The following is a 19882-nucleotide window of genomic DNA, read 5'->3' as shown; positions in this document are numbered from 1 at the left end:
GAGTATTTTTCCATTTCACCGTACATCAGTTGAATCTATCCTCATGCTCAAGTTTCCTGCGATACTGATTCTCTGTCCATCCGTTGTTATAACTCAACTCATTTTTTCTCGCATTGCCATTGTTATTATGGTTTGGCGAATGGTTTTGCTAATCACGCTCGCACGGAGATGAAATGCCATTACCGTGCTCGCCATTCTACTTCCTGTCTTCTTGTATTAGATCAACAGAATCTAACATTGATATGAAATGTTCCAAGTCGTTTACCGATACGTTAATAAGCTTGTATTTGATGTTGTTCGGTAACCTCGTTGTGAGTAGGGGAAACACATCGCGATGTGAGATAGGTTCATCCCAGTAGCGTGTTTTGTCTCTCTCTTGAAATATTTTTACAGTGTATCCTGTCTGTGATTATACGAGTACGTTAATGGTCTGTTAACTTGTTTCCGCAACCGTCCCTGAATACAACGAGACCAAGATTTCGAAAGAAAAATACATTTTCGAATTATTCTTGTGTATTGCAAGTTTCCGCAATTTGCGTTGGCTATAGCGCTGCTTCGCCTTGGATGTGAAAAATGATAAATTCTATTTTCTGTCTCTGTCCATGCATATGGCAGTCTATTCGTGAACACTCTTATGAATACTACCGGATGAATGTATCTTTCTTCACCTGTATAGGGTTGAAATTGTCTGTGTTTTATAAGGCTTTCTTCTAGTAATATGTCCGATACTGTAGGCACCGTCCCCACAATTGGCATTTGTCGTCTGCTAAGAGGGGTGTGGCTACTTGTGTTACAAACGCAGGACTCGTCGTAAGTGCCGGGAAAACTATGCGCCTTCCACACTAGAATTGCATTCGGGAGGGCGACAGTTCAAACCCGCGTCCGGCCTTTCTGATTTAGGTTTTCCGTGATTTCCCTAAATCGCTTCAGGTAAACGCCGTGATGGTTCCTTTGTAAGAGCACGGTTGACTTTCTTCCCTTTGTTTCCCTTATCAGATGGGACCGATGACCTCGCTGCTTGGTCCGCTCTCCCCCAAATCAATCATGCATGTTCCCTCCGTGCACGTTGTTGTTTATTCCATTCCTGTTGTTATCTCTTTCTTTTTACCTTTCATAAACACACTAGGTATTGTTAATATTCCAAGATGGTACGCTGGATTTTACTTCATTGACTGAGCAGCTCGACTCAGATGAAGTACACTCCGTTTACCAACATCGTTATATGAGAGCTCATTACTTATTCTTTGTACAGCACTGTTTAGTTAAGTTTCTACATGTTTTGCAATTTCTCTATCTTAAACTTCCAAGTACTGGGTAGATTCTCCTTCAGTTTTCTTTGTCTGTACAGTCAAATGCTGTTCTACGCTTTTATTCGTTTCGAATTCTACGTTCTCTAAACGTTCCGTTACATTCCGTACATCTTCTTTCACTATATTATTCTCTGTTTGCTAAATTTGCAGCTGGCTTTCTAACGTATTGACCAATTCGGATAAGTATTTAAATGCTCTTGGAAGCTCTTTAAACTCACCTTTTATTTAGTTTAGATTCTGTTCTAGTTTTTTATTATGTTCATTCTGTTTTCTTTCACACTCATTTGACTCTTTAATTGAGCTTGAATTTTAGTGATCAAAGCTTTTTTCATATCACGTTTTGTATCGCATAATTCTGCAAATGGATCTGGAATCGCTCAACACACTGCTTTCCTTTCAGCCTTGTTTGTTCCCAGAGTAATATTCGCCTTCGTTGGTTTGACTACGTTTGATTCCTCCATCGTACTATTCTCAGTAAACAACATTGCTTCTACTGAACTAGCGCCTTCCACTTCCATCATTGTATTGGCTGCAGTGGACACTGACTGACTATCTTGCTGTAAACTGTGACAGTACTTTGTTCAAACATTCCTTGGCTAGCTTGGGATTCTACTTGTTTGCCTAACTTGACCATACTTATCAAAACATTTGACATATCAGTAATTGCAAGAATATTCTTCATTCGGTAAGAACAGTAGAGCAATATACTCATAAATAAGTAACTTTGCCTTCGCGTGAACTAAAAGCTTTGTCTTACATCACACGACAAGTAATCTCGTGTACAATTACTACTGAAACCATAAGCAAGAATGAGTACTAGCTCTACCGTCCTTACCTTAAATGTGAGTTCAGACTTTTCTCTTCCTTCTTAACATTAATCTTTCCAAGATTGAGATCATTTTCTTCTCAAGTTCGTGTGTATCTTACACCTTACACAATTCTCTTCTTCTACAGACTTGTGGTTTCATGTAAGAAAAAAGATAAAATATAATTAATGTACAATACATATAAATGCAACTTCAATAATGAAATTTAGCTGCATAATTTATTCCTTTCTTGTGTTATTGGGTGTCAAATTTTAATGTGCACGTACTTTGGTTAAATTACATTTTGTGTGCATTCCCTGAAAATATTATTATCTTAAATAAATATTATTATTTCAGTCAAACTGTCCGTATGTGGCGTAATATTGCTGTAATTGATAAAACGATAAAAACAATCTAGCAGCGCTATGTAAATTCTAGCCATTTACGATCGATATCTTACGAACACATTGAAACACAACCCAGGTCACCTTGATAGTTATTCATGAAAATAAATATGCTTTTAACTATCGCTTTCCTTTTCAACGTGCTAGGTCGCGTATAATATTGCCTCTTTGAAATAAAACTATAGTAGGTTCATCATAAAAACAAACCTGATGTAAGCATTGCAACATGTATTCTTCCGCGTTTGTTTGAATCTCATTGGATTTCATTTCACGTGGAGAGAAAGCCGAATTGTGTTTAGTACAGTTAATTACGATCATTAGGTTTTATGTCCTGTTACGCGTAAAAAGACTGATCGATAATATTGTAATGGTAGAGTGGCAAATATAAAAAATGCAGCATTTGTATGGTTAGTTCGATGCTGTAACAATGATTGTATTTCGCGTTTCTACTTATCACTCTCGTCGTGTGAGACTAGATCGGTAGTACGAAACGATGAACATAGTCCGAATAAACAGTATTTGGTTTCACATTTTTGCCCTAAAAATAAATTTTTTGTGTTTCCTTAATTTATGCAAATCTTATATAAAATATCGAAAGTTAAGAATTTAAATCTGAAATGAAAAGAGGAATCTTGCATGCAGTTTGTAACGAGAGGACGTGTATTATTCATAAAAATTGATGATCAATTTTACAATTACGAGATGTGTGTGTTTCAAATTGATGGAAAAATAGGATGCCCAAGGCAAGATTGAATGTCAAAAATGCTGAAACACTTATTTTTTATTTTCTGACCAAGAAACGAAATACAGGGTTTTTTAGTTCTAGCTTGAAAATTCTGTTAAGAGCATCATACTTTCAAAAAGCCTTTCATCGCTATTTCACTCCCTTAGGAGTCGAATTTCAGACAATCCCTTCTTAAACGATGCCTACAGTATAAGATTCACACCCTATTCAAACTTCAAGTTCCTGTCCTTAGCGGTTTGGGCTGGGTGATGATGAGTCAGTGAATCCGCATGACACTATTTCACCCGATTTGGTGTTGAATTTCCCAAAACAGTGAAACAGTTATTTTTCAACTCGAACCGAGAATCCAAGCACCAGTTTTAAAAGAATTTAGCTTTATAATGGTTTCGCAATGAAATATTTTCATAAAAGGTTTCACCGTGTATCTCACCAACTTATGAGTTGAATATAAAAAAATAGTGACATGCGTATGTCTTACTTCTAACAGAGAGGCCAAATTCAAATTCTTATAGATTTAGCTTCAAAAATGCTTGCATAATGAAATACTTCCATTAAAACTTTGATCCCCCTTTTCACTCTCATGTGGGAGTTGAATTTCCAAGGAGAGTGAAACACATTTTTTTTACTTTCAACAGAGAAACCAAATTCAATATTTCACAGATTCAGCTTTAAAAAAGCTTTTATAATAAAATATTTTAATAAGAATTGTGCACTCGGTCAGAAATAAAGAAATACAGGTTCTAGCCTATTTGGAAATTTAATCCAGTGGGGATGAAATAGTAGGCGAAAGTTTCTTTTGAATACGTCTTATTGAAGAACTACTGCTAAAGTATTTTTAAAGTTACATCTATGAACATTAGTATTTGACTTCTCAATTACAAAAATAAATATAGTTTTCAGATTTTTGGAAAGAAACGTCAAGATGAATATATTAACCAACGTAAAATAAGGAAACTAATTAACCAGAGAGCTGTACAAGTAGATCACAGAAGATTATGGTTCGGCTTATCCATTCTATTTCAAAGAAGTCTGTTTCATATGCACTGAAAAATGTGTCTTTGAGGCTGGGAGAAAAGAAAAAAGCCACACCGAAAACGCTTTTCAACCAATCCACCTGCTTTGTTTGCGGTAAATTTATTTCGGAAGGAGAGATGTCAAAAGAGATGAAGGGATTGTAAACTTTGATACGTGTCTGAAAGGCACGGACGGATGATTTGATACTCCCGCAAAAGGATGGAATGAAGCGCTTGGAACGCTGCGGTAAACATCCTAGCAATGTGTTGTCGGCGGCTAGACAAGCGACTGGTACCTCGGTACGGCTTTAGGGAAGGGCTGAGGCGTATTGGAGAGCACCCTTGTGCAGGGTACGGTGATGGACTTCGTCCCACGGATCGGCTGTAATCGTCTAAAGTAGATGGGCGTGAGTAGAACTGTTCTGTTGGTTGACGTCTGACGGCGTAGTAGTAATCGAAAACTCACTTTCTTTCTAAGTAGTACGTATCAAGGCGTTCACAGTGGGGACAAAAAAATGGCTCTGAGCACTATGGGACTTAACATCTGTGGTCATCAGTCCCCTAGATCTTAGAACTACTTAAACCTAACTAACCTAAGGACATCACACACATCCATGCCCGAGGCAGGATTCGAACCTGCGACCGTAGCAGTCGCGTGGTTCCGGACTGAGCGCCTAGAACCGCTAGACCACCGCGGCCGGCAGTGGGGACACACCGGCATGTTGTCCTCTATTTTCTAAACATCTACTTTTCTGCAAGGCGTTACACTTAACGGAGGACGTGGTTGCACTTACATTGGATGGGTTCTGGGTCGTCGTTTTATTGGTGCGACGATAGGTCTGAGTTGCACGTGTTCGTGTTCGACGGGTGGCAGAGATTAGTCCTGAAGATCGACGTTTATGGCTGCAGTCTCGTGCTTTCTCGATATCACAATTCTGGTGGCATAAAACTGCACCGGTTTTACAGGGTCTGATTACCAGTGAGCGCCTTCAGCTGGACATGGTATGTCTGGAGAAACTTGTGGGCTCTGTCACTAGCCGATATGAGGCCATTACTGAGGCTGCAGGAGGCATCGCACGACATTAGGAGGTGTCACTGTGGGGGCGGGAGGGGATTCCATAACCTTCTTGTTCATACATCTCCATTTCCTGCCATGCCACTCTAGTGTCGAAGTACAGCAACATTTACTACAAACAAAAAGTAAATGTACGTATACAAATGAGCACCATTTTCACAAAGTCATTGGTGACAAAAGACAAAGATCTGCATAAAACATAACGTCACATCAGTACTTTTATATGCAACTCAAAGCTGACACAAATGTTTCTCCACTGTTGTACTATGCATATAGCATATATTTCTGAAATATAATTTTTAAGGCATCATCAGTGTATAGTGTTCAAGTAACTCCATAAAATGTTTCGTGAAAATTTTATAATTTCAGAGTGTATAAAGGGCCAGGTTACATATTTTTTGTCATTTACGCCACTGTTCCACGTATAACATTGTAATATGCGATACAGTAGTGTTGAGGAATAGTAGAGAGTTGGAAATGTGGAATATTGTCAAAGTTTCGTTGCCTATGCCGACAGCCAGAGGTATTAGTTTAGCCAAGAGGTAAGAGGAATGCACATATATCGGAATGTGTCATCACGCAGGGGCAATGGCTGGTTACACACAATAGGCGAGAGAGAATTGCTTAGCACGCGGGTTTGTGTTAGATGGAGACTTTCGTAGAGTGCAAGACAGAGGTATAGCGTCAGCTGTACTGCATTTCACAACTTCGCGAAAGTTTGCCGCAACAATATGTAACTCTGTCGCAAGAACACCTACGGGGCGACTACGACAGATGAATCAGCAGTATAAGTGGAACGAATGCGGTAATTACAAACGAGCATGACGTCAGGACGTAGCTCGTGCTTCCTTTAAATACGCCAGCTTTGATAGCAACAAGACTCTCGCACTCGCAGCTAGACTTGCAGTTAGATGTGTACTGGGTCGCTGCGTAGCGCTCAGCTCGGTGATCGACATGTTTATATTAAGGAGATGTTGCAGTAAGGGCGGCCCATCCAGCAGCAGACGTGAGGGGACAGTACCAGCTCTGGTCCTTTCTGCTGCGGCTGTCAATCATCAACCCAGGATTAGCAGACATCGCGGCAGACTCGCTCGCCGCCAATGCTGACCACATCAGTGAGCTGTCGTCGAGATCGTGCGGGGCCTAGGCCCTGTGCTGCAATGGTCGCAGGTTCGAATCCTGCCTCGTGCATGGACGTGTGTGATGTCCTTAGGTTAGCTAGGTTTAAGTAGTTCTAAGTTCTAGTGGGACTGATGACCTCAGATGTTAACTCCCATAGTGCTCAGAGCCATTTGAACCATTTGAACCTGGGCCCTGTGCATCCGCCGTCACAACCGGGTGAGCCAACGACGCTGGGGGACTGCAGCCCATTCCGCCCGTCCACTGCGGATGAGCCACCACGAGGAGCAGGGAAGAATATGGGGTGGGAAACAGTACACTCCGCACTACGAGAACGTCGCTTGTGCCAACAGCACTGGGACTCCAACCCAGAGCCTCCACACGCAGCAGCTATCTGTCCGCAGCCGAACCGGCCCCTTGCCGGGCGCCACCAGCCACGCGCAGCCGAAGTAAGAGCATTCCTCCGCTACGTCACAGCACGCAGTGCTGTGTGCTGTGCTAGCAAGACTGTGCGGCCTGGATCTGGTGTCAGCGAGGACTCGGGGAAGGTCGTTGATATCACCAAGCCACATTGTACTCGGCAGGAATAAAGGTGTTATGAATTAATAATGTTTCTTTGGCGTTTCTGCAGCTTCTACAGCCATTTCCTAGCACCCTGACACCTGGAGAGGTTACTGCTCGGCCATCCAGCCCACCGTAGGCGACCGGGACTACCGGGCCACTTACAATACTGATATGTCGCGAACTGTGGTGCACACATGGTGGCCTCGTTAGGTGTCGTGCTCCCGGTCGCCAGTTCAAACTCGACCACCAGCAGTCACCTACGTGCGCCTGTTGCAACAGCTCCATTAAAGTAGAGCTCTGGTGTTCCACCATTTACAATACTTGTGGTGCCTACAAGAAGTTCCATCCGGAAACGTCATTATGACTAAATTCTGCTGTTTCATGTAAAAATCATGAATTGTTAACTGTATATCTTTAAATTAGATGCAAGTATAAAGTGTCTGCTACATGTTAGTTGTAGAATACATATGAAACTCTCAGTTGTTATGCTCCATAGAAATTGTTAACCTGGCGGCGCAAAGGGACAGGGAAGAATGGGATAATGTCCTGTTGTGTCCCGTCATATTTTGATGGAAGTAAATTTCTAATTATTTCTTTTCTTTGCTTTGCCTTTCAGGAAGTAAGAACTTCTATTTCAAAGATCATGATTGTTGGCACCGTAGGTTGGCGATCAATTCTACCATCCCAGTTTTGCAGAATTTTTGCCAATTTAGTTTATTGTTGCCTGTGGAGGGCGCGCAAATGCTAATGAACTGGCCACCGAGACTTGCAGGGGTATTCGGCACAGAACGGGATTGAGGAGCCACAAAACTGCATAGCATAAGAGACAGGCTAGGTCATGGTGGTACTCCGCAACTACCATACGAACCATAAACTATAAATGGAAGAGTAGTCCTTTCTCCATGATGAGATTTTGTAATGTTTGTGGATTCTGAATTCTGTCTGGACTTTCTTTTTTTTTTTCAAATTACCCTTTCTTACTACAATCACCACTTGCCATAGTGAAGGAATTGGCTTGCACAATCCGTTTAAAAATGTATAGCTATATATCTGAAACAAACCTACATATTTCTTAATACCAATGACAAAAGCAGCATAACAGCAACATGTTTCAAAACATATCGCCCGGCAGACGTCAGGTCACGCATAAACCTAGGTCGTGAAACCTCAGGAAGGAAATTAGAGTTTGGTGTAATATTCATTCCAGCTTCTTGCTCACTAATGTGAGGGCCATTTGGTTAGATCTAGTCATGTAAACTTACCCATATTTCGAGAAGGAGCACAGAACAACTCTAATGCCAACTTCAATTCGTGATAAAAGCGACTTGATGGTATCCATAGCACTCCGTCTTCAGGCCACAGGTGGCCCATCGGGGCCATCTGACCACTGTGTCATCCTCAGCTGAGGATGTGGATAGAAGGGGCGTGTGGTCAACACATTGGTCTCACGGTCGTTATGATACTTTTCTCTAATCGGAGCAGCTACTATTCGGTCGAGTAGCTCCTCAATTGGCATCACGAGGCTGAGTGTACCCCGAAAAATGGCAACAGTGCATGGCGGCTCGGATGGTCACCCATCCAAATGCCGGCCACGCCCGACAGCGTTTCACTTCGGTGATCTTTCGGGAACCGGTGTATCCACTGCGGCAAGGCCATTGGCTGGTGGGGTCCATAGCCCATACATATTTATGCAAGCAGAACATTACCACTTGCTATATTTTAAGAACTACATACAATGTAGTTTAAATTAGCGTGCTTTTTGGTTTCTTGACATTTTTATGATAATCATACATTGATACAACTGCTGGTCTCGTCACTTCTGTGAGATGTGGTTTGAACTACTGCCTGTATATGTGAAGTTTTACATCTGTTATGCTATAATGCAATCAGACAATTCTTTTATGGTTAAATATACTGTCAACTCACGTTTGTCTACCAGTTTACGCAGCTTTTATTTTAATCGATGAGAATATGATGAATTCGAGCTAGCACTTTATACCGCTGATGACATACTTGTAATCTACTACCCAAATCCCTAAATACGGTTAGCCTGTTTTACACAGGTTCACTCATATTTTAGGAATTAGAATCTACATTTATTGCTGTTTCATATTACGTGCAGCAAACGACATTCCATACTACAAATTTCCTTCCTCGGTAACCCACTTACTTTTAACTGGAGTATTGTCTACCATTCAAACGAAAACAATGTGTACAGAAATGTAGATGTAGCTCATTTCACACCTACAAATTTAAGTCATTACTTTTCTGCATTTTACTACCACAACACACATGATTTGATGTTATATGCAGCGTGAAATTGTTAAACTTTTATGCCCGAAACATACAGACGGACTGGACAAAACTATGAAAACACCTAAAAACCAAACACATCACGACGCCTAATACGGAACAGTAAACCCGTTGTCATTCAAAACAGCTTCTAGTTGTACTGGAATGTATAAAATACAGGTTCTATATGGTTTTAAGGGGACTAATACACCATTCTTCCTCCACCGTAACGGCAAGCTGAAGTAAAAATAGCGATAACACATACTTCTCTCCAAGATAAGCCACAAAGGCTAAGGGATACTGAGATCTGGTGACTGCTGTCTCCCCTGGCCAGGGGAGATGCGACAATTCGCCCTCGTGCTCACAAAACTAGTCCTGGACGATGTGAGCTGTGAGAACAGGAGCCCTGACCTCTTACACACAACATCACCATAGGGGAACCAAAAAAAGTTATATCATCGCATGAATCTGGTCACCCAAAATAGTCACGTAATCTTTGGCAGCAACGCAGCCTTACAGAGTAACCATGGATCCCACGGGGCACTACGATTTTACTGCCAAAATTGTTCCTAAACCTCTGCTGTGTTTCACTCTTGGGACGTAAACCCGGGCAGATGTTGGAAATAGTATATAACATGACTCATCCGATCAAATGAATTACTTCTATTGATCCCCATTCCAGTTTCTATAGCCTCGACACCACGTTTTCAGTTTAGGGAATTTGCATCACTAGTGAGTGGTTTCGGAGTTTCAGGTCTCCCTGATATTCCCTGCTTATGGAGCTCCCATCGTATTGGTTTCGTGCCGACAGGGATGGCGAGTGCGACGTTCTGTACTGCAGTGACTTCTGCAGCGGCCATCCTCTACTTTTTGGTAACAATTGTTTTCAGTCACCGACTGTCAGAGTTGTGCCTTAGCGGATGATGTTTTTGCGCTTTCTGGCTCTGAGCACTATGGGACTTAACATCTGAGGTCTTCAGTCGCCTAGAACTTAGAACTAATTAAACCTAACTAACCTAAGGACATCACATACATCCATGCCCGAGGAAGAATTCGAACCTGCGACCGTAGCGGTCGCTCGGTTCCAGACTGTAGCGCCTAGAACCGCACGGCCACTCCGGCCGCCTTTTGCGCTTTCTGTTTATGCTTTATCAATCTTCAACACGGTGCCTGTTACACCAAGCACTTAGGCTCCCTTGGTTACAGAAGCACCCACAACACGAGTACCTACATTTTTCTCACGTTCAGAATCACGTAGCTGGGACATAACGCTCTCGCGACTCCAAAGAACACTGTGCTAACCACGACTGACATAAGCAACGTATCGAGTACACTGTGGGGATGCCGTTCGTGGCCAAAAACAAAAGCGCTACCTGCATGCTTGGCTACAATCTGCATTTATGTTCAAGTATGTATATCTTGCGTTGTTTCCAAATATTTGCCCTGCCCCTGTTGTGGTGTCCTGCCCAGTCGTCTCTTATAGGGTGCTTAAATCATGCTTCGTTCTCGGATAGGTATACAACAATTCAAGAAAATCACATTAATAGTTTTTATTACAAATAAAGGAGTTTGACAATACTTTGAATCTAAAACGGTGTCACTAGCGATGGGTGATATGCGAACAAATCAGAGTCCTTGCTATGTATAATGTCCACGTAAGCATTGGAAATGGATCACTAATAACTGCTATCGTAATGCCGGTCAAGTACTGAGCTGGTCTGCGAGTCCCTGTCTGGTACTGAGCAGCCGAGGCTGGCAGGAGCGGCGCTTATATTCTCTTCCGCTAGACAGCGCTCCTGTCGTGACGCGCTACTAATCAGCCCACCACTGACCGATGTCGCCTCACAGCCTTCTCTGCTCTTGCGTTCTTCATCTTCGTTCCGGCGCTTGTGGTCACGCCAGAAAACCTGTGCGCACGGTAACATTTAACACACAACGTAAGTATGTGTAAGATGTTACTCCGTGGAATCGTACTGGAACTATCGATGTCTGCAGACCTCTAGATCGTATTTGATTAGACTTGTAAATTATAAAAACCAGGTCAGGCGGCAGTCTCTAGAATATACCAGTCGTAATGTTAGTGCTGACTGTTAATGTCACATTAATTAGACCACTGCTTGGCACATTCTTATGAGTGATGTTGTAACAATTTACTGTTTGACAACAGGGAACTCGATAAATGTGATGTACCTATATCTTTCTTGATTTTTTTGACAGTGTCTGTTACCGTATGTATCGCACATTTATTGCCAGGGAAGACCCAAGGATTATACTGACCGAAACCATTTATTTTATCGTCCAGTCTTGTGTAAATTCCCTTATCTAAATATGTGACGTTTCATTAAGCGAGATTTTTGTCGTTGACACTTATATAATTTAATGCGATAGTGACAGGTTATTTTGGTTGTGCTTTCTGTACGTTCTTTCCATTGGTCCATAGTAATCTGATGATGGGCTGTGGACCAGATACTTACCGAAATACGATGTTAGCCAAATTGACAAAGATATGAATAAGGTTATGTCCCTTACTTTCTTTATGTCACTATAAGTTTTTTTGTATATATTACTCATTCCTTTAATTCCATCACCACTAAAGAAATATACATCTTCATTGCTTTCGTCACTACATGAGGTAACACTATAATTTGTCTTTAACGTATAATAAGATGATTTTCATTGAATTAGTTCTGTTCCTCAATAAGAGTTCAGTTTTTTAAATACGCAGTTGTCAAGAGTAATTTATTAGATTTATCTCTAACAAAAAAGGCATTGATCACGCTACTCCGATCTGCTAGTTCTCATTAATTTCATCTTTATTCGTTTTACTCTCATTCAGTATTCTCCGGTCATAACCCATTCATTCCATTCAACAGACCTTGTAGTTCTTCTCCACCTTAGCTGATAACAGAGATTTCATCAGTTAATTTTTATCATTGACGTCTGTCCTCCCGGGATTTTAATCCCACTTTCGAACTTTTATTTTAGTCATCGTTTCTTCGATGAATAGGTTGAACAGTATGGGAGAAACACTGTCTTATACGCTCTTTAATCCGAGCACTTTGCATTTGGTCCTCCAGGCTTGAAGTTTCCGCTTGGTTCTTGTACATATTACATTTACTTGTGTTTCCCAATAGCTTACACCTACGTTTCTCAGAATTTCGAACATCCTGCACCACTTTGAATTGTCCAACGCCTTTTCCAGGTCTACGGATCCTACGAACGTGTCATGATTGTTCTCTAGTCCCGCTCCCATTATCAACCTCCATGGTGCTTTTACCTTTTCTAAAGTCAAACTGGTCGCCGTCTAACGCATCCTCAATTTTATTTTCCATTCTTCTTCTTCTTCTGTTTATTATTCTTGTCAGCAACTTGGACGCATGAGCTGTTAAGCTGATAGTGCTATAATTCTCGCACATATCAACTCTTGCAGTCTTCCCAATTGTGTGACTGATAGTTTTACTAAAGTCAGATGGTACATTCTACACATCAACCTGATAGTCGTTTTGTTGCCACTTCCCGCGATGATTTTAGAAGTTCTGATGGAATATTATCTATCCCTTCCTCCTTATTTGATCTTAGGTCCTCAAAAGCTCTCTTAAATTCTGATTCTAATACAGGATCTCCCATCTCTTCTAAATAGACTCCTGTTTCGTGTTCTATCGTATCAGACAAATCTTTTCCCTCATAAAGGCCTTCAATGTTCTCCTTCCACCTGTCGCCTCTCACCTCTGCATTTAACAGCGGATTTCACATTGCACTCTTAATGATACCACCCTTGCTTTTAATTTCATCGAAGGTTGTTTCCACTTTCCTATATGCTGGGTCAATCCTTCCGACAATCATTTCTTTTTCAATTTTTTTTCATTTCTCATGCAGCTATTTCGTCTTAGCTTCCATACAATTTCTGTTTATTTCATTCCTCAGCTACATGTATTTCTAGATTCCTTAATTTCCCTTAACGTTTCTGTGCTTCCTTCTTTCGTCAATCAATTGAAGTATTTCTTTTGTTACCCATGGTTTCTTCGCAGTTACCTTCTTTGTACTTATCTTTTTCTTTCCATTTTCCGTGATTGCCCTTTTCAGAGATATACATTCCTCTTCAACTGTAGTTCCTACTGAGCAATTCCTTATTGCTGTAACTATATCCTTAGAGAACTAACTTGGGCCTTTTCCTTTCCCTTTTCAGATTTCTTAGCTTCCCTACCACATTCAAGCTTCTGATATTCCACGCCCTGAGTCGTAGAAGGTTATCCATGAGTTGGTTATTGAATCTCTTCCTCATGGTAACCCTGGGCAGTCCCGTCTCAGACATTCTAATGGGGGACTACTCCGGAATATTTTTCCCAACGGAGAGATCATACTGACACTTTTTTCAGTTGCTACATGTCTTTAATGCAGTGGATTCCAGTGTTTTCTGCATCCTGATTCCGTAGATCATTGCTGATTCTTCCGCCTTTTGCGGCAGTTTCTCACCCAAAGGACAAGGTAGTGCTCTGTATCTCTGTCTGCTCCTCCACCCTCTTTGACAATGCCGTTGAGGATGCCTTCATATGCCGGAAGTCTTCGGCCACAAACGCTGATTATTAACCAAAATGTAAGCGATGGTGGATATCGAATGTAGGATTGACAAAATTTTGATTGGTTATCAAAGATACCACTCTCTCCTTTTATTAATCTCATATTGTTCATTGCATTTGTTCACGGCTGACGTCAAATGACACCAGTTCAACTTCATTGTTAATCCGTTTACTCTTTCTTTTTTGTTGTTACAGATGGCGACAACCTCTATGACTGAACAGGCTGATGTACTGAGCCGGCACCCCTAGACTACGATATGATACTTCACGAATAATGCCTGGTGACAAATCTTTCACAGCCATAGTGAGGAGAAGCCTTTCGGTGCCATAGGCACTTACCAGCTGTTACCACTTGCGAAATGACTGCATCTTCCTCACGACCATCCACTCTCTGTGCCAAGTTAAGCCCTGTTTTCACATGCTGATTATCAGTATAAATGAAACTGACTTTTTAATTAAATAATAATAATAAATAATTTTGAATAATTATGATAGAACCATGAAGTTTGGAAACCATGTTGGCTGCGTCATACCGAAAAGGAGTACCACGTGTAAGTGCCATCGATTGTCCAACATGAATAAAAGCATCCTACTCTTTATATCAAACCTGTTCCCTGTTCAACTATCACCGAATTTCGCATTTTTTTCAGAAATAACCTGGTGCAGCATGTTTGGGTATGTGAATTCACAGAACACGAGACGTTAGGTTAAATAGAAAATCGTCACCAGTACACTGAACATCTGTTGCATAATGTCAAGACTGATATTTGACAGACAGGGTTACAGGGTGACTATTATTGAACTACATTAAAAAAACGTAAATCAGTTACAAAGTAGAGCGTGCACATGCTTTATTCAACATGTATAAAACTGGTATAAAACTCTCACCCTCGCATGTTTGAGGTCGCAGTAAGTAGTCTACAGACCAGTAAACTACTCGTAAATCACTGAAATTATGCAGTACACCTATGTTCAGAGAAGCAAACAAATCCTAAATTGTCAAAATAATGCATATGAAACGATCGGCAGACACGCTGGGTAGTCATCAAATGTCGAAGTAATACATTGCACAGCAAACAGACCTCCTCGCAAAATAATGCAACAGACACGAGATTGACTTGTAAATTGTCAAAAAATAATGAATGTCTAATGCAATTCAAACAGGTTCATATTGCTTAAACACCCAAGAATAATGTAGTGCCCAATCATTCAGTGCACATAAAAAATGCAACATCAGCGAACTGTTCCAACACGCACACACGCTTTGCAGGGCCAGCTGGACACAAACCAGCGTTGTCACGCTGCTGCTGATGGCAGGTGAACGTTGAGTCTACAGTTAGAGTTCTTTGACTGTTATACTGATGTCACACGTCTATTGGCATAATCACCTATGGACCACGCGCACATGTTGACCCTTGCTGACTCATTACCTCTCTCTACCTGAAGTACAGCGAAGGCCTAATCGCTGAGCGAATCTCCCTCACAGATGCTGTGGAAATCCGTTACATTGCTTCCCAGAATAGCACAGGCTGAATTGTTCCTAGTGATCCTAATGGGACATGTGAGCTGTGTCTAGCAGTGCATGCGTGCTTACCAGCCTAGCTTGGCTGAGACATCGCCACGAAATGTCCGCACAAGGAACTAGGACTTGTTTAAAAAAGTAGGGCAGAATAACACCAACTGCATTCTTCCTGATGGTCCTAACGACACATCACGTGTTCCCTTCCTCGAAATCGTGAAGTGCTGCTAACATACATCTCAGAATCCATTAAGCATTCTCACTGCTAAAAGCCTTCATCATTTCTGCATATGCTCGCGAAAACAACTAAAGCATTCTTGTTGTTTAGAAAGAGAGCACTCTATAAGCACAGACAGGGGAAATCAGAAGAATTACGCTAACAGAATTCGAGGCACTGTCCTACAGAAGAGAAAAACGGCGGGAATTTTCGGTATCTTAACACTACTGGTGTGGAGATGTCCTAATACCACTCTGGTGGACGGGTGACGGCATCCCCACCACAGATAGATGGTCTGCATCAACTTGTCTCTGAACACTTCCTTTCTCAGAACTCTCCATAGATACATTGCCTCCATCTGATTCGAATCAGTTTGTAGAGACTCATACGTCCCAGCACAAAGGATGTCTTGTAAATGAATGCAGCGTTATGACTGGCTCTTATTGAATTTACCCGCCGAATTACTGATGTCGCAGGTTTGGAAGTACTGTCTGCCTTTTTTTCTTCTTTTTCTGCAGACGAGACTTTCGGTGGCAAAAATTATTTTGTGCAGGTCACCATATTAAACCGACAATTAAACCCTGCAAAGTGGTCTACAGGTCATCAAATATAGAAAGACTCTTACTCAATTACACTACTTTGCCACCGAGGGTGGGAGTTTCAATATTAGAGCACAAAACTGATCTCCAAGCCAGTAATATATCACCGTATACCATGTCGATGTAGTAAACATCCAATTCGTATCCCTGCACCATACAAAATAGCCCCTTTTACATGATTCATGTAGCTATAGACCGCCAGACACTTGTACATATACCACAAAGGAAGACAGCGCCATACATACTCCTCACAGCACTAGGCATTTTCCCACTGCTGATGGTCACAAGCCACCCACTCTCGATGTGTAAGCAGAGCGCCCTGAGTGGACTGAAGTCACTCTCAGAACTGTTATACAAATTAAGGGTCATCTCACCTCGTCACATACGCATTACTGTTTCTTGACCCAACCTTCTCGCTTGCTTTGTTTTCTACACACATCTACAGACACTGGGGTTACAAGAACATGGTTTGCATCATAGTATGCCATTTACGTGATACTTCTCGATATCGAGCACATAGCAGTATCCTACTGATCGCTCATGGAACATAATTTCGAAGATATAGACTGGAAATTATTTCTGTGCAAACCCGAAACTTTATTGAGGTGGAGTGTGCTGTAAACAACTGAGTAACTAGTAACTTATCCTGTCTGTGAAGACCTTTATGTGTGACCTCGAACAAGAAATAGAGTAAACTGATATTACAGCTCATGAATAATGATGTCAGTGATATAACGGATTCCAGATCATCCTTATAATTTACAAATGCAACCAAGATGTTTCTCATGTCTAGAGAACAAGCAAACTTCTCTTCCACCTATCTTTCACCTGCTAGATGCACACACCACAATCGGTGTTCCCTTAAGTAGATATAGGCGCGAAATGTGCAGAAGCAGTCAACTGAACAAGTTACATGGGAGGGAATAAAGGTGCAGCGCAAACACACATCCATACTGAAACTTTTCAAATTTCCAGGTGATAACAAAAGCTGTCCAACACCTACTAAGTATAAGTTCGCCATTCCACCGTCTAGAGGACAACATGGTTAAGTCAGCTACATTCCAACACCCTAACAGCCCTCTCAGCTACTACCATTAGTCAGATAAGTGAATCATTCCCGCCACAGGTCACTGGCGCTGCTCGCCATGCACACATAGACCGAATCGTCCTAGGGAAAAAAACCGGCCTCATATACAATTTGCCCCTGTACTTAAAATTAAATATTATGTTTGTCTCAATTGGACGACATTCGACAATGAGCAAAGTATCAGAAATACACCCAGCTTGTGGCTGTGGATCGTTTCGTGATATGAAAGTGCGAGAAATATGATTCACTAGTGGCTGTAAACATTAGAGGGCTTCTCCATAGGATCCAATGCAGATATGTGGTTGAATTGAAAGACTTGATTCCAAGCCCCAAACATCACTTCTATAGAAAGCGTAGCACTAGAGGTCTGAAAAGCTAGTGTACATTTCTTACAACTTCAATCAGCACACGATCTACTACTGTTTGCGATCTTTCTCAATCAACCATCGCCTATAACCCAGTCGATATATCACTGAATCTCTGACATAGCACAGAGACATAATGTGTTACAAATACTGGAGAAACATCTGGCGGCGTCGACGTGAGGGAGTTGCAAATATCGGTTTCATAACAAGCTCCATAGCCGAATCACTTTCAAAATTCGGTAGTTTTATTATGAGGTTGCACCATCAGTGATGTGTAACCACTTTGTTGGTCTGATACTATACACTCTGGCGATCACCGTCTTTACTCAGTGTCAGATATCTTTCTAGAAAAAAAACAGTTCATTCAGAGGCAATGCCTTACATAGATTTATAAAATTAGTTTAGCTTTTACCATGGATACTTGAACGCACCCGTAGAACCAACACTGCTTGTGACAGTAATATGGTTGTTTCTTAACATCTGGTGGTTTGTAAGACTATTACATCTCTCTATCTGAGATATAGTGCTACCACTCGCAAGAAACGTAATAAGACATGTTCACCCATTGTTGATTTTTGGTCAGTATTATTTTTTATTGCCAGCGATCAGATATTGACAAACTATTATACTTACTAGTAGGGGATGTATGATAGGTTTCTGGCAAATAACAGTAGCTGTTCAAATGGAGAGACTGTTAGTATTGTAGAAATGAAGCTGACAACCGTGTCGTCCTCTAGGTGGCCGAATGGCGAACCAATACTTAGTATGTGTTGGAGGGCTTTTGTTATAGTTTTAAAATTTGAGAAGTTTCAATATGGACTTGTTTGCACTGGACTGTTATTCCCTCCCACGTAAATTATTTGGTTGACGGCTTCTGCACATTTCGCGCCTTTATTTATTTGAAGGAACATCGATTATTGTGTGTGCATATAGCAGGTGAAAGATAGGTGGAAGACAAGTTTGCTGCCTCTCTAGACATCAGAAATATCTTGGTTGACTTTGTAAATTATAGGGATGATGTGAAATGTGTTATATCACTAACATCAGTATTCATGATTGGAAATACCAGATTCACCTATTTTTTGCAAGTTCTCACATAAATGTCTTTGCAGCTGGGATAAGCTTCTAGTTACTCAGTTGTTTACAGCACACTCCACATTGCTAAAGTTTTGGGTTTGTAGAGAAATAATTCCCAGTCTATATCTTCGGAATTATGTTGTGTGAGCGATCAGTAGGATACTGCTACGTGCTTGATATCGAGAAGCATCACGTAAATGGTATAATATCATGGCAAACCATGTGTAAATACATGTGTTCTTGGAATCCCAGACTGTAGATGTGTGTAGAATACCAAGCAAGCAAGCAGGTTGTGTCAAGAAACAATAACGTGTTTGTGGCAAGGGGAGTCGACCCTGAAATTGTAGAACAGTTCTGAGAGAGACTTCAGTCCACTGAGGGCGCTCTGGTCACATGTCGAGAGTGGATGGCCTGTGACTTTCGGCAGTGGGAAAATGCCCTGTGCTGTGAGGAGTATGCTGTCTGTCTTTTCGGTATATGTACGACTGTCTGGTGGTCAATAGCTATACAAATGATGTAAAAGGGGTGATTTTGTATGCTGCAGGATACGAATTGTATGTTTACTACATCGACATGGCATGTTGTGATATCTTGCTGGGTTGGAGATCAGTATCACGCTCTAATATCCAATATCCCGCCCTCAGTGGCAGAGCTGTGTAACTGAGTAAGAGTGTTTCCATATTTGACGACCTATAGACCACATTGCAGTGTTTCATTGTCAGTGCAATATGGTGACCTGCACAAAATAATTTTTGCCACCGAAAGTCTTGTCTGCAGAAAAAAGAAGATAGAAAAAGCAGACAGTACTTCCATACCTGCGGCATCAGTAATTTGGCAGGTAAATTCAATAAGAGCCAATCATAATGCTCCATTCATTCACAAGACATCCTTTTTGCTGGGCCATAGGAGTCTCTACAGACTGATTCGAACAAGTTGGAAGCAATGTATATGTGGAGAGCTCTGAGAAAGCAAGTGTTCAAAGACAAGTTGAAGCAGACTGCACATCTCTGGCGGGGATGCCATCACTCATCCACCACTGTGGAATTAAAACATCTGCAGACCAGCAGCTGTAGGATTCCGAAAATTCCCGCCATTTTTCTCTTCTGTAGGACA

This window comes from Schistocerca cancellata, chromosome 1 (assembly GCF_023864275.1).
Source record: "Schistocerca cancellata isolate TAMUIC-IGC-003103 chromosome 1, iqSchCanc2.1, whole genome shotgun sequence".
Taxonomy (NCBI): Eukaryota; Metazoa; Arthropoda; class Insecta; order Orthoptera; family Acrididae; genus Schistocerca; species Schistocerca cancellata.
This window is presented reverse-complemented; position numbering follows the sequence as displayed.